We start from the raw sequence: 23,079 nt of genomic DNA, 5'->3' as shown, positions 1-23,079 counted from the left end.
GTCTTTTCCCATTTAGTAAATATACGGTCAGTTTGGAATGGCCTTTGCTTTTTTTCTGTAAAGTTCCAGGCATGGACATCTACCCAGAGACTCCACATTCAAGAGCAGTTTTGTACAGTGACAGCCCGGGCTATTGCCCTGTCTGCCTCCCACCGGCTGGGCCCTGGGCCTTACTTTACTCTGCACCCTGGGCCTCTCAGGTATGAAAGGACAGTGACAGCTGTCCTGAGCTCATGGGATAAGGTGAGGATCACCTGGCGGAACAGATCTGGAGCCCTGGGGAAGGACCCGCCATTGAAGCTGCTCTGAGCTTGGCTCATCTGAGTGGCAGGAGATGGGCAAGCCTCATCTCAGCCCCTCGTGATCCTCTGCATCAGTGACTTCTCTAAAGTTGCCCAGGGTGGGGGTTTACGGGGACGCCTGCTCAGCCATGGAGGGGGACATCTTTGTCTAGTGCTTCTCCCATGTTTAGGAGCTGGACACTCCACTGCCTGTTCAAGGCTCCTGAGTTCAAGCTAGAAGATGCGTTTTCAAGTCTACTCTGCCTCCTCACAACTTTGATTCTGAACAAGGTACTTTCCATCACCGAGCCTTTATGACCTCGCTTCTATTCTGAGTGTTCAGGCTGTTGAGAAGGTGCATTTGTCTGCTTGGGGTGCAAAATACCACAGACTGGTGTGTGCTAAGTCGCTTCAGTCATGTCTGACTCTGTGTGACCCTGTGGCAGACCCTCTGTGTGACTTCCAGGCTCCTCTGTCCATGGGATTCTCCAGGCAAGAATACTGGAGTGGGTTGCCATGCCTTCCCTTCAGGGGATCTTCCCAACCCAGGGATCGAACCTGAGTCTCTTGCATCTCCTGCATTGGCAGGTGGGTTCTCTACCACTAGCACCACCTGGGAGGGGCATAAACAACACAGAAATCTTCTCTCACAGTTCTGGAGGCTGGACGCCCGAGATCGAGGTGTCTGCAGGCTTGGTTTCTCCTGAGGCCTCTCTCCCAGGCTTGTGGGGGGCCATCTTCTCCCTGTGTCTTCACATGGTCTTCCCTTGACCTGTGTCTTGATCTCTTCTTCTTATAAGGACACCAGTCAGACTGGATTAGGATCCACCCCCTACAACCTTATTTTAACTACCTCTTTAAAAACTGTCTCTAAATATAGTCACATTTTGAGGTACTGAGAGCTAGGACTTCAATATAGGAATTTTAGGGGGTGTAGGGGCACAGTTCATCTTATAACAGAAAGCTGAGTGAGAAACTGTGTACTGAAACTTTGCATAAAGCAGCCACTTGATTAGTGCTAGTTTGATATGTTGATGTGTTTTCAGAATCACTATCATCAAAAAGAACACAAATAACAAATGTTGGTGAGGACGTGGAGTAAAGGGAGAGCTTGTGCATTGCTGGTGGGAATGTAAACTGGTGCAGCCACTGAGGAAAACAGTATGGACGTTTCTCAAAAAATTAAAAATAGAACTACCAATAATAGAAAAAACAAAAGCACTAATTAAAAAAGATACATGCACCCCAACATCCATAGCAGTGTTGTTTACCATAGGCAAGATATGGAAGCAACTGAGTGTCCATCAACAGATGGAATAAATAAGCAGATGGAATGGATAAAGAAGATGTGGTATATGTATATATTTATATATATAAATATATATATGTATGTGGTGCATATATATGTGTGTGTGTGTATATATATATATATATATATATATATTTATATTTACAATGAAATACTGCTGCTGCTAAGTCGCTTCAGTCGTGTCCGACTCTGTGCGACCCCATAGACGGCAGCCCACCAGGCTCCCCCGTCCCTGGGATTCTCCAGGCAAGAACACTGGAGTGGGTTGCCATTTCCTTCTCCAGTGCGTGAAAGGGAAAAGTGAAAGTGAAGTCGCTCAGTCGTGTCCAACTCTTAGCGACCCCATGGACTATAGCCTACGAGGCTCCTCCGTCCATGGGATTTTCCAGGCAAGAGTACTGGAGTGGGGTGCCATTGCCTTCTCCGACAATGAAATACTACTCAGCCATAAAAAGAATGAAATTTTGCCATTTGTAGCAACAAATGGATGGACTTGGAGGGTATTATGCTAAGGGAAATAAGACATAGAAAGACAAATACTGTGTGATATCACTTATACGTAGAATCTAAAAACACAACAAACTAGTGAATGTAACAAAAAAGAAGCAGACTCAGAGATATAGAGAACAAACTAGTGGTTACCAGTGGGGGAGAGGGAAGAGCAGTATAGGGGTAAGAAACTAAGAGATACAAACTATTGAGTATAAAATAAACTACAAGGATGTATTGTATAATATGAAGCACATAGTCAATATTTTATAATAACTATGAAAGTAAAAGTGAAAGTTGTTCAGTCATGTCTGACTCTTTGCGACCCCATGGACTATACAGTCCATGGAATTCTCCAGGCCAGAACACTGGAGTAGGTAGCCTTTCCCTTCTCCAGGGGATCTTCCCAATCCAGGGATCGAACCCAGGTTTCCCGCATTGCAGGCAGATTCTTTACTAGCTGAGCCACAAGCGAAACCCATGAAAGGGAAGTTTATAATAACTATAAATGGAGTATAGTATTTAAAAATTGTGAATCACTATATTGTACACCTGTAACATATAATATTGTACAGCAGCTATGTGGCACAGTGGTGAAGAACCTGCCTGCCAATGCAGGAGACAGAGGAGACACAGGTTCTATCCTTGGACCAGCAAGATCCCCTGGAGGAGAAAATGGCAACCCACCCCAGTATTCTTGTCTGCAAAATCCCATGGACAGAAGAGCCTGGTGGATTACAGTCCATGAGGTCGCAAAGAGTTGGACACAACTGAGCATGCATACTTCAATATAAAAAGGAAAAAGAGGTTGATGTGTGTGGCTGCGCTCTATTTTGTTGAGGTGACTTATGGTTCATGAGCGGGTTTGACAGCGGCTCTGTCTAAGCTGAACCGGCCTTGGGCTTCATTTCCGTCTAGCTCATGCCCGGCCTGGCTGCCTGCTGTGCCATTGCTAGAGAGGGGCACTGGAGGGCAGAACTGAGAATTTTTTTTTTTTGGCTGTGATGCTACTGAATCAAAAATGAACTTGGTAAGTCTCCTCAGGCCACATAGCATTAGGGGTTTCAGGACATTGTCCATCTGCTGTCTTATTGGTCACATGCCCTATGTCCCTGGGGCACAGGTTCACAATTGTCACGCTAAGAATTAAGGAAGGACTTCTCTGGTGGTCCGGTGGCTAAGACTCCATGCTCCCAGTGCAGGGAGCCTGGGTTCAATACCTGGTCAGGGAACTAGATTGCACGTGCCATAACTAAAGATCCTGGGTGCTGCCACTAAGACCTGGTGCAGCCAAAAAAAAAAAAGAAGGAAAATCCATCCTGAGCCATTGAGGTTGCTGGTGACATCTTTACAAATTAGCCTTTCGGTGTTTGTTCAGTTAACACAAAAGAAAACAAAGAGCAGTGGTAATAGCCACCACAAAAATGACGAAAGAGGGAGAGGGAGCTGCCTGGTTCCAAAGATGAGAAAAGCAAAAATCTCTCTAGAAAATTTATGTCCCTCCCTGCCTCTGTCCCAGGACAGGGCAGCAGCAGCTCTGGCTTTGGGCTTTTCCTCTCTCTTTTCTCAAATTTCCTGTTCCCAGGTTCCCACATCCCATAAATGCCGTCACCCTCCACGGATTCCTCTGAGTGGTGCCTCCGTGGCTCTCTATCACTCAGAATGTCCTTCTGGCCAGGGTTCATGGCTGTGGGTAAGACCTGCCAGTTGGAAACCAGTCAATCCTAAGGGAAATCAACCCCATATATTCAATACGTTGGAACGACTGACGCTCAAGCTGAAGCGCCAATACTTTGGCCACCTGATGCGACGAGCCAACTCATTGGAAAAGGCCCTGATGCTGGGAAACTGCTGCTGCTGCTAAGTCGCTTCAGTCGTGTCCGACTCTGTGCAACCCCATAGACAGCAGCCCACCAGGCTCCGCCGTCCCTGGGATTCTCCAGGCAAGAACACTGGAGTGGGTTGCCATTTCCTTCTGCAATGCATGAAAGTGAAAAGTGAAAGTGAAGTCGCTCAGTCGTGTCTGACTCTTCGCGACCCCATGGACTACAGCCTACCAGGCTCCTCCATCCATGGGATTTTCCAGGCAAGAGTACTGGAGTGGGTTGCCATTGCCTTCTCCGGATGCTGGGAAAGATTGAAGGCAAAAGGAGAACGGGGTGACAGATGGTTAGATAGCATCACCAATGCAATGGACATGAATCTGAGCAAACTCCAGGGAGATAGTGAAGGGTAGGGGAAGCCTGGTGTGCTGAAATCCATGGGATTGCAGAGATGAACACCACTTAGCGACTCAACAACAAACAGGACACCCCCTTCCAGAGAGAAGCAGGCAGAGGCTTTCAAGCCCATGAGCCATTTGCCTACAACCTTTGACCCTCTTGGTGCTTTCCTGGTTAACGGCAATTATCGTTGTTCAAGAGACACACTGCAGAGGTGAGTGTCCTCAGCTAAATGGGCTAAATGATGAAATGGAGGTGCAGGCGTTTCTCTCGTACACAGCGCCATCTATTCCAATAGCATAAATGATGAATCTGAGCCCCCCTCAAAATGAAGCCTGAAACCTCAATGGAGGTGAGAAAGAAAGAAAATTTTAATTCTAGATTTTGGGAAAACAAAAATTTCTGGTTGTAATTTTGGATCCCCTTGATGGATGGGTTTGCTTCAGGTGGGGGATGTCAAAGGCTCAGGTGTGAGTGGCAGGGGGAGGGCGGCCACAGCTGCAGTGCAGAGAGGCCAGATGGCTTGCCAGGAAGGAGCGAAAACTCGGGGAATTCTAATGATGAGCAGCCCTCAAAGAGCTTTCAGAGAGCGGACAGACGTGCTGGGGAGCCTGGGAGCCATTGCAATTAACATCTAGAAACAATTGTGGGACATGCTTGCCTAAAATACAGACCAGGGCACGCTCAGTGTTTGGAGCATGCACTCAGGGCAATCAAGTAGTACATGGATGTATGCAAATATGCACATATTTCACACACACACACACACACACATAGACATATATATAGTACATGTTTGTTAAATGTATGTTGATTAGAATAGAATCAAATGGGGAGGAGACTGGCAGATCCCAGGTTTTCCAAGTCTCCATCTTCGGTCCACTTCCCCACACTGCTGCTGGGAACACACCCCTGGCTGCCAATCTGGGGACAGACCAACTTCTTGCTGCACCCAGCCCGGCCCAGGTGTGCTCTCTGCCTTTTGTGTGAGCTGTGCCACCGAGGAAAGGTGAGGCTGTCACCTTTCTCAAGCTGCTGCTAGGCTCTCTCTTCTTGAGCTGAAAAGAGCGTAAGGTTTGTTTTTTTTTTTCTATTAAAGAGCATAAGACCACTTTAAGTAGCCAGGTGAAGTGAGAGTGTTAGTCAGTCAGTCATTTCCAACTCTTTGCAACCCTATGGACTATAGCCCTCCAGGTTCCTCTGTCCATGGGATTTCCCAAACAAGATACTGGAGTGGGTTATCATTCCCTTCTCCAGGGGATCTTCCCAATGCAAGGATCGAACCTGGATCAGTCCCACCTTGCAGGCAGATTCTTTACTGTCTGAGTTATTTGGGGAAACTCAAATAGCCAGGTGGTCATGGTCAAGAGATGTTTTAGTATTTATGCAGAGTTCATGGAAAGGAGCTCACAGTAGTCTCAGGAGTCTTACTAACCCTCAGGTTACTGAGTATAAGTGTGTGTGAGTGTGAGTGTGTGTGCATGTGTGTGTAGGATGACAGGAGGTTTTGGAATAGGTTGGAAGGACGGCAGCATCTCTTTTTAAAACAAACTGAGTGGGAATTCCCCAGAAGTTCAGTGGTTAGGACTCTGTGCTTTCACTGCAGGGGATGCAAGTTTGATCCCTGGTCAGGGAACCAATGTTCCACAGGCCACAAGGTGCAGCCCAAAAAACAAACAAACAAAAAAATAGACAAGGCTCTGAGCATTTGTGCTTTTGCATGGTTTCCAGTAAGAAAGTGTCTGTAAAGTGGACTTCCAGTTGAGTGCTCTCTTGAGGGGACAGACCACATGAGGAGGAATGGGGCTAGTTCCCCTCTTTTGCTGGTCGTGCTGAGGCTGTTTGTTGACAAGAGGACAGGTAGAGAGGTGCCTCGTCAACCCTGGGAAGATCTGCCTGCCGGCCCCCCACACCCCCTACCTGCTTCTCACCTGTGCTGGTGTCATCTTCAACCTGAACCACCCTCATCCTTGTCTAGTGAACTTATTTGACTCTGATCCCATAGCTGCAGCGCAGTGCCAGGATACCCCCACCAAAGCCCATTTGATGAGAGCTGGGCTGCCCCGGGGGATGCTGGCCCCTGGGTGCAGGATGGGGCTGGGGCTTCTTCTCCGAGGCTTTTCAGTGCTGCCTGGCATGGCTGCTGTCACACTTGGTAGCGCAGGAGACGGATGAGGGGACAAAAAGCATTCCTGCCAGGCTTGGGGTGTTACCGGAGTTCTATCGACTATCCCCGCATTTGGGTCTGTTCCCTGGTCTTGGAGGAGAATCAGTAAACATGACCCCCAAAGTCTCAGTTTGAAAAGGAAAAAACCCACAACACAGTAGACTTTTCTCAGCAGCTTTTCCCTTTACCCATAGTACAGGTTTGTTGACTGTCTCATGCAGCTGCAGTTAAGTTGGTGCAGGTAGTCACTCCCTGGTATGGCTAGAGAATCTGCCTGCTGTTTTCCCTGTCACCCCTGCCCCTCTCCCATATCTATTTGCTCCCAGGGAATTCTACAACATGCAATGGGGATGAGAAAAAAACACAGATGAGCCCCCAAGGTACTACAGCCCACAGTGGTTTGGGAACACAGGGGACAGTCTAGTTGTTAAGCAGCCATGATCCTGGGCTTTGATGGGTGTGTCAATGACAAATGGGCACTCGGCATGGGTGCTTGCCATCTACCTCTGCAAGGATTAAATCATGAGCTACTGCAGCTGCTGACCTTCAACATCCCCCTGAATGGAGTTCAGGGTGGAGAGCAGAAATGAGGAACTCTGCTCAGGGGAAATGTGGCAGGGCAGGTTTTCAGATAGTCAGATATATTCAGGAGCCAATTTTATGAGCCCAATTCTTGTATCTCCTCATATCTAGATAGCACTGTAAGCCTTCATGGTGACGACTTCCTCAAGACTAGCAAAGCTTCGTGAAACCAGTAGAAACCTTCTGGAGAAATATGTGCTTGATGGCACGTACTCCCCCGTCACCAAAATCTCATATAGATCTCCCCACCCACTGCCTCTTTGGAGCAGCTTCTCAGAGGTATCTGAAGTATCATCTCCCAGGCTGCAGTCCTCATTTTGTCCCAAATAAACTAAACTTTCAGCTCTCACATTGTGCATTTTTTTTAAGTCCACAGGTGTGTGAAAATGGAGGTGACAAAATAGCAGAGATAGTGGAGAGCAGGTAGGGGACAACCGATGCAGCATTTAAGAGCAAAATCCCCCTCTAAGTAGCTCGTAGGCAGACCAGGGTGTGGGCTCTGGGACGCATAGGACGCTGGCTGGTCCGTCCCTCTTGGCTCAGTGTGCCAGGCTGCCGGCCAGCGGTTACTGGGCGAGAGGAGCCTGGGCAGAGGATGAAGAGGAGAGGAAGCCGTGTGGGCGAAGCTGAGCCAAGCAGAGAATGGGTGAGGGGTGGGAGAGGCCAGAAATCAGAAATGAGAGTGCAGGAGGGTAAATATGAGGAAGTGAAACCATGGGGTTTGCAGAGAGGCATTGTGATTTGGGGGCAGGAGACCTGGGTCTCACCTCTGCCCTTTATGAGCTGGGGAGCCTTGCAAAAGGGACTTACCCTTTCTGAGCCTCCATTTTGCCACCGTGAAAATGGAGTCGATTATCATTTTCCACCTCCTCTCCTTCATAAGGCTGTAAACGAAGACATGAAGACTCTGTAAGACAAAACTCATGCTAACACACTCCTCAGACAAACGGTTGGGTCAACAAATTGGGTTGAAGGAAGAACTGAATAGAAGCGTAGAAAACAGAACATAGAGAAAAGATGATTAATCCAAGTAAGCAGGAGGGAGCCAGGTGGAGAATTAAGAAAGAACCAAATGGTGCTGGTGCTGGTGGAGATGCCAGACTCACTCGAAAATGCAGAAGGAGTGACAGGGTCCATTGGTTGAACAGCAGCACCCATGTTTAAGAGACTAGTGTTGGCTATTGGGCAAGTGAGTAGAGGCAGGGACAGGAGCTCGCACACTGATGGACAGATGGACAGACAGCCATGGTGGGTGGGGTACAGTGAACAGAGAGGCAGTTTGAGGCAGGGCACCTTAGTTGAAATTTGGGCTAGATGAAATCTTTATATCCAAAATGGCAATCTAAGGAATGGATGGATTGTTTTGTTTCAGGAGAGAAAGTCTTCATTGATTTGTTCTGAATCCAATTATTTGGTTCCAACTGGAAGCTGAGTCATGTGTAAGGGAGAGTCCCATGTCTAACTCAGAGAAAGGTCAAGCTTCTGTGATCCAGTGCCATCAGAAGCAAAGGAAGAGCCTCGGCAAGGAGGTGACAGCATTGTTCAGCCTTACAGGAGGGGAGCCAGTGAAAATGGGGTGATTGTAGTTGATTTAAGGGGTAAAAGTTGAGATGCAGAGGACAACCAAGGTTGAAAGGGCTTCTCTGAGAGGCCCTTTTGTTCCTGGGCAAGACGTCGCTACTGCTGGGTTCAAGGGGAGAGGGAAGGATGATGGATTGCCAATGAACCTATGAAGAATGAGGCAAAGCAGCATGAAACCATTTGTTTGGGCTTTATAGATTTTCTAATAAAAACGTCAAGGTTTTTTCACACCATTTTGAAAATGTCATCAAATGCAAAACAGTCCTCCTTGTGCCAGTGACAAAGGCTGCATTTCCAATGGTAAATTCCAGCCTGAGATGCAATCACAAAGTTTCTCAGGTTTGCCTCCAAGTCAAACCAGGGGTCAGGGTTGGTCCAGGACCCTTCAGGGTGACCCTTCACAGTAACTGACCCCTCCCCATAGAGCCCAGAACTCTCCTGACCTTGAAGTATTGGGGGAGGGAGTAAGGCTTAGTGTTTGGGAACATCCCTGAAAACAGGCCCACTTCTGAGCTATGTTTGGGGAGTGAAGTGTGTATCTCTGTGTTATTTCTGACTCAGATTGTTTCTGATGTTGTCATTTAAAAAATCTTTCAATGGATTTTCTTGTCTCTAGACTCCCCTCCTTGTCTCATACTCTTCCTCGAAATTATTATTTTTATTATTATTATTTTAATGCATCTTTAATTGGGTTACATCCCAGCTAAAAGACTTTCAATGGTTCCCCTTTGCCTATTTTTGGTTTTCATTTTCATAACATTTTAAAGTAACCTAAGAAATCCAAAGATATTACGATTATGAAGTATAATCCACATTAGAATGATGAATAAGATATTTTATATCCTTTCTTTGTATTGAGCTTCAAACCCAGTCTGTGTTGCCCCGTAACAGCTCATCTCAGGTGGCGCTAGTGGTAAAGAACCCTCCTGACAATGCAGGAGATATAAGAGACTCGGGTTCTATCCCTGGGTTGGGAAATTCCTTGGAGAAGGAATGGCAACCCACTTCAGTATCCTTGCGTGGAGAATCCCTTGGACTGAGGATCCTGGTGGGATACAGTCCTTACTGTTGCACAGAGTCAGACACAACTGAAGCACCTTAGCACACAGCACACACACAATTTTAAAGTTCAATTTTATCAGATATATTTCATCTGTGTTTAGATTTCCTAGGATTGACAGTTTTAAGAGAAGATCCACAAACCAAGTTGTCTAAACATGCCTCAAACATTTCCAATAACTGAATCAAACATCAGGTTTTAGAGTTGAATTTACGTTAGTTAAGCTTGAATCAAAGAACAGAAATCTCACCCTTGTTGCAGAGTAGCATCCCACGGTAAGGCTGGACCACTCACTCCTCTTTGCCTTTTATATCAAGTGCAAACTCTTGTGACCGGCTTTCTGTCCCTAACTCCTTTGCAGCCTTATCTTCGGCAGTTGCTGGGCATGGACCTCCTACTCCAGCCAAATTCATCCAGCCTCTGCTCCACCCCCTCCACATTTCCTGTTCTCCACTGCAGGGCCTCTGTCACCCTCTTCATCCGGGGCATTTTCCCTTCACACTATCTTTGCCTATTAAAATCCTGCTGTTCCTTCCAGATTTATCTCAGAAGCCGCTTCTTTCATGAAATCTTTCCTGATTTTCTGACTTGTGAGTCTGTCAACTGTGATTTCTCCTTCTTTTTTTATACTTCAAAGCACACTGGGGCCAGGACTTCCCTGGCATTCCAGTGGTTAAGACTTCTCTTTCCACTGCAGGGGGGCATGGGTTCAATCCCTGGTTAGGGAACTAAGATCCCACATACTGTGATACATGGCCAAAAGGTTGAAAAAATCATTTAAAAAAGCACATTGGTGCCTCTAATAAATCCACGTTGACCTATATCTTAGTCTAATCCGAGATGCTCATCTCCACAGCCCCACACATTTTCCAGCCCCTACACCCCATCACCTGCACTAAAGTCTCCTTGAGTTGACTCCTCCTTGTGGGCCACCAGGATTAGGGAAGAATGAAAGCTTTCCATTTAGAGTCAGTCTTCTTTTGGGGTTCATCTCTGTTAAGTTGACTTGGTAAAAGGGTCATAGATGGAAAAAAGAAAAGAAGAAAGTGAGGAGAGCAGTTGGGTTTTGATCTTGGTCTGCTGTAGCTCATCAGACGGGCCAAACCACATCTAACTTTGGGGGATGTCTCTTTCCTGGGCCCAGAGGCAGAGGCAGAGAAGGGAGCTGCAGATAGATGGGCTTCCTTCCCTGGCAGATCCTCTGCAGCTCTGAGGAAAAAACTTAAAAAACAAAAAGGAGAGGGGGTTTCTGAAGAGACTCTGTCTCACATGTGGGGCTTCTAGTGGGGTCATTGTAGGAGGGTCATGGTCCAAGCACTTCCTCTTGGATCCTCTGAGTGGGAGGGATACCAAACATAGGAAGGGCTTACTTCCATGATCCAAGCAAACACAGGAATTACACTCCTTGACTTAAAAAAAAAGTGTATGGATGTGGGGCAAGGCCAGCGGAAGGCAGTCAGGGTCACCCATGTTCTGTGGGGAAGCTGTGGTCAACTCAGCAGGCCTACCAGCTTCTGATCTCAGCAGCTGCCAAGTGTCTATGGTTGGATTATCAAGTCTTGGCAAGAGCTTTCCAGGGTGCAAAACACTTGCAGAATAATAGTAAGAAGAAAGCGCTCCCAGATGGGATTCTCATGGGGGCAGGAAATCGCTGCTAGGATAACAGGCCATAGCTTAGTCTGTTAGCCCAGAATTTGATGGTTTAGTCCTAGATGGACCAGTGGTTCACGGTAGAAACCTGAATGCGTCCACCTCATGCCCAAGTTTTCCACATGTAGATGGGACTGCAGCCGGTCATTTCTGGCAACTGGCCAAATATGACTGATTTAGCTTCAGGCTGGAAAGAAATACAGCTCCCTTCCTTCCTCCCCTCTCCTCCTTCCCTCCCTCCCTTCTTCCTTCCTTCCTTCAACAGACATTTATTAAATGCTTGCAATAACCAGGAGGATATAGCTGTGAGCGAAACAAATTCCCTGACCTTATACACATGCTAGCAATAGCTAGATAAGCAAAAACATTTCAAAAATAAAAACATAAAATATTTACTTAATAACATAATAAAAATAAAATATAATACTTGTATATAATATGTATTGTATGTAAATATAAAATAAAATATTAGATGAAATTATTTTATGTAGTACTTTATATATATATACACATACATACACATATATGAATGCATGCTTAGTTGTTCAGTTGTGTGCAACTCTCTTGTGACCCTATGGCCTGTAGCCCACCAGGCTTCTCTGTCCATGGGAATCTCCAGGCAAGAATACTGGAGTGGATTACTATTTCCTTCTTCAGGGGATGTTCCCAATCCAGGGATCAAACCTGTGTCTCCTGCATTGGCAGGAAGGTTCATTACCACTGAGCCACCTAGGAAGCCATATATATATATATATATATTTGGAACAGAGCCATCGATCTGAAGAAGCATCACTTGAGGGGGTAGCACTGGGACAGAGTCCTGGATGAGACAAGAGTGTCGTTGGGGGAAGCGTCACCTGCAGAGGAAGCTTTGAATCAGTTCCCAAGGCAGCTGCATGACCCGGGGCAAGGCGATAACTTCTGGGAAGCTGTTTCCATGGTTTAAAATACAGCTTAAAGCTAAGCCCTACAGGGGTGGTGGGGGAAGCTTCCCAGGTGGCTCAGTGGTGAGAAAAAAAAAAAAGGCCACCTGTCAATACAGGAGCTGCAGGAGCTTCAGGTTCAATCCCTTGGTCCGGAAGATCCCCTGGAAGAAGAAATGGCAGTATTCTTGCCTGGAGAATCCCATGGACCGAGGAGCCTGGTGGGTTACAGTCCATGGGTCTCAAAGAGTTGGACTCTACTGAGCGACTGGGCATGCATGCAATGATGCCTTCGGGAGATTAAATGCAAGAAGGCCTGGGGAGGCCTGGCCCCCTGTACGAACTGGACCAGGTGGATGCTATCTGGCTGAGGGCTCATCACCCCCGTCTTCCTCAGGACCAGAGCACCCCTCAATCTCTCTGGGGCTCTTTCTCAATCCATACAAGGGGGAAACAACCCTGTGCCCCTCCTCAAAAGAATGCAAAAGGGCAGGGGAGGTAGCAAGTGCAAAAATGCTTTGACCCAGCTCTAGGATAAAGGTCTGCAGAGAATTCAAGCACAGGGGAGAGGACGCCCTTACCCCCGGGGCGTGAGGGCGAGGCCTCCAGCACCTGGACGGGTTGAGACCCAGATGGAGGGAGCCGGATTTGCCGGCCCGGGAAAAGGCTGGGAGGAGAGCCAGTCCCGGGTGGAGGCGCAGCAGAAGGGCGGCTCCGGTGACCGCCAGGAAGCAGCAAAGCGGCAACACAAACAGGAAGCAGGACCGCGGGTGAGGGGATGGGGCCCTGTGAGCGCCGGGAAGAGCCAGGCGAGGTGGTGAGGGCGGCCACACCCGCCCCCCATGCTGGGGGAGCAGGAACAGGGTGGGTGGGGGGCGGCTGTCAGCCCAGGGATCCGAGTGAGACCGACATCCTTATCTAAGTGCCAAGTAATGCGCCTTCTTACACTTAAAAAAAAAAAAAAAAACCCCCAAAACAGAGAGCTGCTGTGTTGCAGTTCTCTTCCCCCTAACTCTGTCGGGGAAGGGTTTTTCTACTTTCTTCTCATCCACTTGGGCTTCCCTGGTGGCTCCTCGGTAAAGAACCTGCTTGCCAATTCAGGAGACTGAGGGTTTGATCCCTGGGTAGGGAAGAGGTCCTGGAGAAGGAAACGGCAACCCACTCCGGTATTCTTGCCTGGGAAATCTCATGGACAGAGGAGCCTGGTGGGCTACACGCCCATGGGGGTCGCCAGAGTCAGAATTAGCCCTTAAAAATGCTGTAGGAATGTCAACCTGGGCTATGGTCCATAGAGTCCACAAAGAGTGGGATACGACTTAGAGACCCAACAGCAACTTACCCACTTAAGCATCTATCTTTCATTAGTGAAATAGCATTGCATCCCTGCCTGCCATCACCCTCTGCTGATTCCGGAGGTGGGGCACTGGGCCTGCCTGGTTATTAGGAACCTGCCTAGAAGGGGCATCTAGCAGATGATTGACTCCCAGTGAGAGCAGGATCTGCATGGAAAATAACAAGAGTGGGTTGCAGATTGATTCATGGGACTGAGCACGGAGCGGCCCAAACTCCATCCTTTCTTCCGAGTTCCATCTCTGGTCTCTTGTCAGTCTCAAAATTGATAGAGCAACCTGAAGCCATTGAACAGAGTTATGTGGGCAATCATCTTTCTAATTCTTGCACAGAGGTGCCAATACGTCAAGAGGACCCAGGCAAAAGGACAATGGGGTGGCTTTATTTCGCGTGATGACAAGCAAACACTTGAATAGCAAAGAGCTCATGAGCTTTGCAGCAGCAGGAATAAAAGAGAAGGCCCCTGCATGGATGCCTGGCTCCACTCCAGTAGCCCTGCACAGTGAAAAAAGGGACTGCTAACAAAAAGGTTATTCAGTGGCTCCCTGATCAACCTCAAAGGTAACAAATATGGATGGAGCTTCCCTGGTGGCTCAGATGGTAAAGAATCTGCCTGCAATGTGGGAGACCCAGGTTCGATCCCTGGATGAGGAAGATCCCCCGGAGAAGGGCTTGGCAACTCACTCCAGTATTCTTGCCTGGAGAATCCTATGGACAGAGAAGCCTGGTGGGCTACAGTCCATGGGGTCTCAAAGAGTCGGATATGACTGAGCGACTAGCACACACACACATGGGTGGAGCAGATGTCAGAAGATGGAGCACTATTTCGGAAAACTGCCGAGATATTTAGAAACAGAGCTTTCTTATGAACCTGAGCATGATGCTGAACGTCCTTTAAAATCAAACGTTCCAGGTGCCACCTGTATCTAACATGGCGATAGGATGAGTGCCTGCGCCCCCACTGATACTGGAAGTGCTCTTAAGAAACAGCCCGGACTGATTGTTCTGGCACAAACAAATCACAGACTAATTTACGTATTCCTGCAGCTGCACCCCAGCCCAGGCGAGGAGTCGGCCAATTCACAGTTGACTAGTGCTGCCTCGTTCTTTGCAGATTTTGGCATTTAACTGTAATTAAGATTTATTGTTCACTAGCTCACAGGTCAGGGCAAGCATGACAATACGGGTAACTTTTCTGTTTACTAGTAAAATGTCTGGCAGGGAGGGGAAGCCTCAAACCTTCCAAGCAGAACTTGACAGAAATAAATAGCACTTCTCCACTCCGGGACGGGCGCATGACCGATTTTAATCAGACACGAGGGTTCTCTTTAAGGGAGGGCAGGGAGAAATCGGAAAGAGCTAGTGAAGTGTGATGTTGCTTTTGCACCAGAAGGGGACGGGCTGGAAGCCAAATCAATTATTGCTGATCTTCTGGATTTGGGGAAGGGACTGTCTGCCTGGTGTGGGAGGCTGGGATGGATGGAGACCTTGATGCCGACAAAGGTGCTGTGGAGACTGAGATCTGCCAGTTTTCACAGCCCCTCCTTGCCACTGAGAGGAGCATCCTTTTTCATCTCTCTCGGCTCTCAAGGATGCCCTTGGACCAAATCGGGTGGCTGGTGGAGGAGGGAGGCAGGGTTCACCAGTCAGTGACTGTTCACTGCTTCTGCAGTCTGTCTGCTGAGGTCCTGTGTGGGTGACCCACGACACAGTGGGTGTGGATGAACCAATGGTCTGTAAGCAGACGGATAAAGAAGGGCATCACATCCCTCCTGGTTGATTAGAAGGCAGAAATGCTGAAATCTAATGTCCTTCAGTTTCCTCGCATCTATAATTTATTGTCTATTATTGTTTGTCCTCTGTGGGGTCTCGTTGTCAGTGCCTACATGAAATAAGAAAACATTACTCACACGAACCAGGGATTTAGACCCTGAGCTTGCTCTGTTTCTCTTGCTTCCTGACAGAGGATGAAAAAGAAAGACAAACCCTTTGCTCTATAGTAACACCGTTGACTCCAGAATATAATTTTATATGATTTTGTAAACATGTCTTTGTATATCACCCTAAACTGTACACCATTCAGATGGTGGCTTATGAAAATGCATACAACATTTTAGGAAAAAATTAAAAGTAAATGAAGGAAAAGTTGAGTGATTCCCGGGATCCTCCTGTTTCGTGTTGTTGATTAATATTCCAGGTACCAATTCAAGGAAGTTAAAGACAGTTCTGGTCTCAGCTATCCAGGACTTCCCCAGTCGCTTTAATTAGATGATATTTGTTTTCCTTTTTATCAGAAAAGGATCTTGAGATTCTAAGAAGTGTAAGAGAGGTTTTGTTTTGATGTTATGAGGAGGCTGTAAAAGCAAGTATCTTTCCCAAAGGTAAAAGGGGAGGGAGAATGGGTGTGAAATTCATGTTAACAGTGGATAGAGACAAAATCTGAAGAAAGATTTAAAAGAAAACTTCACAAATATTTTACCAACCAAAGATGTTTTCTAGTCCTAGACACCAGATTTCTAGTCTCATGGAATTCAGTTCAATGACAGTCATGCTGAATCACAGGAGAGGAAAATATAATTCCAAGAGGGTAGATCCTAATATTTAGATCCAGTTGTTAGTGGGGTTTTAACCACTTAAAGGAAAGTAAGACCTACCTTTCACTAAAGTCACTATCACTCGTTTGATTTTCAGATCTTGCCAGCATTCCTCTAGCCCAGGGACACTGAGAAAGGCACAGGGAGGCTCAAGGGAGGCTCAACTTGACCGTAAATGTGAGCCTAGCGCACAGAGCAAAGGGACTCTGGTCCTTGGTGATGCTCTGCAAGTTGATCTCGGGTAACACAGACATCACTCCAGAGCTTCCTGAGTTGCTGATCTAAGCAAAGCACGTGGATAAACTCGGGCCCGGTCTGCCCTGGAAGCAGACGGGCATAGAAAATGACGTGGAGGATGCTACCGCCATCTAACAGACAGGACATTGTGGAGCCCACTGCTCTTGGGTCCAAACAATGGGAGGAGGAGACGGGGAGCTGCAGTGGCTTGAAACAGGTGGCCAGCTGGAGGAGGCTCACTCTACTCTCATCCAGGGGCTTTGTGGAGGAAGCGGGGTCTCAAGAGCTAGTAGAATGATTGCAGGAGACAGCTTGATGAAATGGGATGGGGCAGGATTCCAGGCTCAGGGACTCCTGCCCAGAATGAAGGGAACTTGAAGGAGGGAAGATGCTTAGCTGAAGGGGCAGTGGGAAGAACTCCAAGGAAGCAAGTGGAGGAATGGGCTGTAACTTAGCTGAGTTGCTTAGGTTCTTGATGAGTGCTCAGTCGCTCAGTCGTGTCTGACTCTTTGTGACCCCATGGACTATAGCTCACCAGGGTCTTCGGTCCATGGGATTATCCCAGCAGGAATACTACAGTGGGGTGCCATTTCCTTCTCCAGGGGATCTTCCCAAACCAGGGATGGAACCTGCATCTCTTGTGTCTCCTGCATTGGCAGGCAGATTCTTTACCACAGGGCCAGAAGCCCCTCTTGATGCGCATAAGAGATCCTTACCCTCTCAACACAATCGCAGCTTCCCCATCTTTGCTGAAAATGTAATTACTTTGTTACAGTTTATGCATTTACACTTTGTTTCTTAAGAATAATATTATGCCCATATAGGTCATCACATTCTTAATGCAATAGTCAAGGATGAGAGAGGATTCATCAAAGAATGCCCAGATTAGGGAGAAAAGGGATCAGAACCCAGGGAAAATGACTCCATTGTTTGAAAATTTTAAAAATGTGTTTAAAGGAGAGGAGCATGGAGTAATTATTATTTCCTGAGACACTAACCACTGGGAATTTCCTTTTACAAGGAGAATGGTAAACAATACTTTTCTATCTTCAAGGAAGAAGTATAGAACTGTCAGAGATTTGGGGGTGCTTTAAGCAGATACTATGGTGTTGGTGGTGGTGGTTTGGATTCCCCTGGTGGCTCAGTCAGTAAAGAATCCACCTACAATGCAGGAGACATGGGTTCAATCCCTTAGTGAGGAAGATCCTCTGGAGAAGGGAATGGCAACCCACTCCAGTATTCTTGCCTGGGAAATCCCATGGACAGAGGAGCCTGGTGGGCTACACGCCCATGGGGGTCGCCAGAGTCAGAATTAGCCCTTAAAAATGCTGTAGGAATGTCAACGCCCATCGATAGTGTGTGAGAGACTGGCTGTCTTCCAATGCCCTTCCCAGGAATAGAAGTTATCAGTACTTATGACATCACAGGCCAAGAGCTGGTGTTGTGTTTTTATTCTGATCTTCTCTGACTGTGAGGATAAGCCCTACCCAAAATCAAAATCCCTGTCTAGTTGAACTCTCTGATCTATTTGACCACGTGCAACTCTTCTGTGAATTGCCTGTTCAACCCCCTTGCCCATTTTTCTACTAGGTGCTTTATCATTTATTATTTTGCAGAAGTCTTTGTGTATTAGGGACACACAGTTCATGCAAAAGAGCTCTCATGCCATTGCACCCTGGCCTGCATTCAGTAGAACTGATTTTCTTTTTCTTTCTTTAATTTTATTTTATATTGGGGTACAGTTGATAAACAATGTTGTATCAGTTTCAGGTGTACAGCAAAGTGATTCAGTTATAATATATCCATATATCTATTCTTTTTCAACATCTTTTCCCATTTAGGTTATTACAGAGTATTGAGCATAGTTCCCTGTGCTATACAGTAGGCCCTTGTTGGTTATCTGTTTAAATATATTAATAGGAGTGTCTCCATGTCAATCCCAAATTCTCAATCTATCCCTTCCCCTCAGCTTTTCTCCCTGGTAACTGTAAGTTTTGTCTCTAAGTCTGTGAGTCTAGAACTGCTTTACTTAATTTGCCAATTTAACAGTCTAAAAAGGCTATTTCAGAGTTTTTCTTTATATTTGTTTGCTTATTAATGGGATTGAACATTTTATTAGAAATTTATATTTCTTTTGCAAATATCCCTTTCCCCATTCTTGTGGGGAGATGCTGACAACATTCCTCAGCCAACTCAGGCTGGCAATGTTCCTCAGCTCCACTGGTCAATTACATCATCAAATAAATACAGGTGGAAGAAGCAGGGGTTCCTTCCTGGCCCCCTTCTAGAACCTTCCTTGAATGACATGATTCCTGTCCACAGCTGCAGCTGACTGTGTATGTGTGTGTGTGAGTGTGCCACTTGAGAACACAGCCCCTCCTTCCCCAGCTCCAGAGGCATTCTGCCTCCCTCCCTCCCTCTCTCTCTCTGAGGCCCTCAGTCATCCTCTGTCCGAGTTTTTAAAAGGGGAAGGATTGGGAAGCAAACCCAAACTCTGGTTTTTGAGTGGAGAGAAGCCTTTCACATGAAGAAATAAAAGAACATGCATTAATAGCTCAGAAAACAATGGTAATATTTAACCAGTATTTTTCTTACTGGTTTGTAGGATATGAGCCCAGGGTCTAGGATTTGCAGTAAATAATTTGTGGCTCAAATTTTAGGTACTCAGGTATCCGTGAGCTTTTTTGCTCTGCTTGCAGGGGGACTTCTAGCTTTGTGGACAGAGTGGGGAGAAGGTATATCTTTCAACACTGGCTTGTATTCTCCTTAAATTTAGAAATCACACAGAACTCTGCTAATTGGCCTTTCTGCCAGCTCTCTCCCCTGATTCTGCCTGATGGCACCCCATCCTCGCTAGCACTGTGCCCTGTCATTTGCTGCCACTGTTAACTTCTCTCCATCTCTGGTCCCCATGAGATGAGATAAGCCACATGAAGTGCAGGGTCTGTGTGGGGGAGGGGCTTCTTGAACGCATCCTGACATTTCATTAAGGTGCCAGCACACACCTGGTTGGAATGAGTTCAGCCCGAGGTCCCTGAATCTGTGACGTCAGTTTCCAGCCACACCTGTCCCAGGACATCAATCTTACAGGAGACCCAGGACTTCTCTCCGGAGGCTGCATCTCAGCCCCTACAACCGGCTCACGAGGACGCGTGTGTGCTTGCCCCTTCTACTTCTCCGACAGCGGCTGTGGAGACACACACTTAGCTTTGGCACCTCCCATCCCAGCCAGGTCACCACCAAGCTTCACGCATATGCAGGGGCTCAGCCCTGGGTGTGGGTACCCAGTGTGTCAAAGCAACCCCACGGGCAAGAGTAGACTGTGTCAGGACCCCTGAAGACAGGCATGAGCACTTACTGTATACTCGGCACTTTAAGTACTTTTCATTTTTTCATTTCAACAACCAGCAGCATAGCCATTTGTGTTTAAAAGTGAAGCCATGAGACTTTCCTGGTGGTCCAGTGGTTGAGAATATACCTCCAAGGCAGGGGGCTTGGGTTTGATCCCTGCTAGGGGAACTGAGGTCCCTTGTACCTCAGAGCAACTAAGTCTGAGTGCCACAACTGCTGAGAAGTCCGCGAGCTGCAATTGAGACTCTAGACAGCCAAAACTAAATAAATAAAATACTTAAAAAAATTAAAGTGAAGCCATTAGGAAATTAGCAACATTAAGGAAACCCAGTCAGGGTGCCGGCAATGGGTTTTGAACCCAGGTCTTCCAGCTGCAAAGTCTGCACGTGGAAGTGCTCTGTAGTGCCAGCCCTCTGCTCCTGATGACTGGCTTTCAGCCTGCAGGGCAGGTTTGGGGGCAGGTGGGGAGGGCAGAGATTCGGAGTCGGTGTCCTGGGCGGGACTCCATGACCACACTTGGTACTGCCCACCCTCCTTGCCCTTTGCCCCCACCCACATGCTGCCGCTCCCCACATCAGCACCTGTCTTCACTCTGTCCTTTGTTTATCATTCATTATGCTGTCTGTTCACTGCCGTGTCCCCAACATTCAGGAAGGCATCTTGACTGCAAACGAAACATGTCCTGCTTGCCCTGGAAGACGGTCGTCTGGAGAGATTTCCTGCAGACAGCTGTGCTCATCACTGCTTGGGGTTCTTGTAAACTGCAGTCACAGAGGGTGGCACTTCCTGCCGGGGAGGAACCTCGGCCCCTCCGTGACCTCTCTCATTTTCCCTTGCTGTCCATCTTGGAATCCCTCTCTCATTTGTATCGAGGGCCTTATTCTGCCAACCTCAGTACACCCGCCCACCCTCACCCCTTGTCCCAGGCAGGGAGAAGACAGCATGGTTTGGAGGAGGAGGCAGGGGACAGACAGACAGTACAAGGTGGGCTGTGTCCATCTTCCAGTCCTCACTAGGCCATTTGTCTGCCCTCAGCCTGATCCTCCCCAGAACTACTCAGGCTGGCAACGTTCCTCAGCTCCACTGGTCAATTACATCATCAAATAAATACAGGTGGAAGAAGCAGGGGTTCCTTCCTGGCCCCCTTCTAGAACCTTCCTTGAATGACATGATTCCTGTCCACAGCTGCAGCTGACTGTGTATGTGTGTGTGTGAGTGTGCCACTTGAGAACACAGCCCCTCCTTCCCCAGCTCCAGAGGCATTCTGCCTCCCTCCCTCCCTCTCTCTCTCTGAGGCCCTCAGTCATCCTCTGTCCGAGTTTTTAAAAGGGGAAGGATTGGGAAGCAAACCCAAACTCTGGTTTTTGAGTGGAGAGAAGCCTTTCACATGAAGAAATAAAAGAACATGCATTAATAGCTCAGAAAACAATGGTAATATTTAATTAACCTTTTGGAATGGCTTCTCTGCAAATGTGCACGTGTCAGCTCGTCCTCGGAGCAGAGGGACTGTGTGTGCCGCTGCCGAGATCAACAGGCTGGTCTGTGCCTTTCTTCCGTGGGGACCTCACTGGGGGTGGGGGGTTGGGGGTGGAGAGTAAGGCCTGCTCCCCTCCCCTGCCCCCAAACCCCTTGTTTTACTTCAAAAATGCGTGCGATCCAGCTGTCCTTGTCAGGGCTGGGTGTGGCCTGTGGGGCTGCACAACTGAGGAGTCCAAGCTGCAGCCTGCCCCCCTCCCCTATCACTGCAACAGACAGGCCGCGGGCTCCTGGCTGGGAGGATTGGGTCTGCTGTCAGCAGAGATCAGCTCCAGGCCCTTGGAGCTCTCCCAGGCCATGCGTGTCCACAGGACAAAGGGATTCGGCTCCTCTGCAAGTGTCCACTCTCTGGATTTCCCAGTGATCTCTTTTCTTTAAAAGGTGGCGTGCCCCTGTGTGGGGTGACATGAAGCATCCTGTCATGAAGGGAGCACCAGGGTGGGCTCATTAAAACATCACCTGGTTGAGATAAATCAGTGTTAATGGGGTTGTTTAAGGTATTCCGATCGTGAAGCTGGTGTGTCAGGCTGAGCAACTTGTTACTGCCATCATGGGCTAGATGGAAACCTCTCCTTTCTTGCTCTGCACCCCACACCTGCTTTAATGAGCAAGTCTCACAAAGTGATCAGAAGCCTGAGTTGATGGGTGGTGACCGATAGTTTTCATTTTCTTTTATCAACAGCAGTAGCAGAAAGAGTTGGGGAGGGTGGTATTTTGCTCTTTGGGACTTTCAGAAAATAGAGTTCTAACATCAAGAAAATGGATATGGAACACTTGGTTTGTACTTTTAAACTGTATGTATCCATCAATCTAGCACTAAGATGCATTTTGAAATCTTTAAAAAATTTCTCTAACTTGTAAAAAAAGACTTTTGTTGTTCCTTTTATGTCCTTTGAACCATCAAGGAAAAAATTTGGGGGATTTTAAGAAACGTGGCCAATCTGCTCAGCCTTGGGGAGGAATATTAAGGCTTATGAAGGCCTGGCTTCCCAGGTGGCTCAGTAATAAAGAATCTGTCTGCCAATTGTCTGTCTGCCAATCTGTCTGTCTTCACATCCTGTCTTGTGCAGGATGCACAAGAGACCCGGGTTCGATCCCTGAGTCAGGAAGATCCCCTGGAGAAAGAGATGGCAACCCACTCCAGTATTCTTGCCTGGGAAATCCCATGGACAGAGGAGCCTGGTGGGCTACAGTCCATGGGGTCACAAATAGTTGGACACTACTGAAGCGACTTAGCGTGCGCGCACACACACACACACACACACACACACGATACTATGGGGCCCTGCAGCCCACAGTGTCTTGTGTATGGGCTACGAACACAAACAGGCTTCATTCATCTCTTAAGAGGTTGATTTGGGGCCAGGGGGTAGCCTCTTCACCAAAGGCATCTTCATGATGCTGAAAACCAGAGGCCGACAAAAGGCACTGAATAGCAAAGTCATCAGTGACTGATGATAGTGGAATCACCACCACGTGAAGGGACTTCTCTGCTGTTCCGATATTCAAGCCCATCTAATTGCTTCAGTTGCTAAACTATCACATTCAGTGATTAGCACTCTCGGAAAATCTAAGCTGACTCCCAGGAGGTGGAGGAAGAAAACTGTGTATGTGCATACAGAAGACTGGAGACTCTGTGTGTGTGTGTGTGTGTGTGTGTGTGTGTGTGTGTGCTCGCGCGCGCGCATGCACACATTTGTGCCTGCAAGTGCTGAGGGTCTGAGCAGTTTTCTGAGATTCCCCAGAA

At 47.6% G+C, this 23,079-nt stretch overlaps 1 long non-coding RNA gene across 2 annotated transcripts in view; it reads left to right on the top strand.

Moving 5' to 3' along the window:
* Window positions 1-393: 393 nt before the first annotated feature.
* Window positions 394-23,079, top strand: part of LOC145511568 (uncharacterized) — a 64,389-nt gene continuing 41,703 nt past the window's right edge. The window contains exon 1 of one of the 2 annotated variants that reach the window (XR_014057958.1): window positions 394-572. This is a non-coding gene — a long non-coding RNA (uncharacterized LOC145511568). Of the gene's footprint in view, window positions 573-12,829; window positions 13,035-23,079 lie in introns of those variants that run through there. The other variant, XR_014057957.1, reaches the window with a different exon arrangement.

Source organism: Giraffa tippelskirchi, chromosome 6, assembly GCF_054371585.1.
Source record: "Giraffa tippelskirchi isolate mGirTip1 chromosome 6, T2T-mGirTip1v1.2.pri, whole genome shotgun sequence".
NCBI classification, from domain to species: domain Eukaryota; kingdom Metazoa; phylum Chordata; class Mammalia; order Artiodactyla; family Giraffidae; genus Giraffa; species Giraffa tippelskirchi.
Note: the sequence above shows the minus strand (reverse complement) of the source record. Positions and strands in the feature narration are given on the sequence as shown.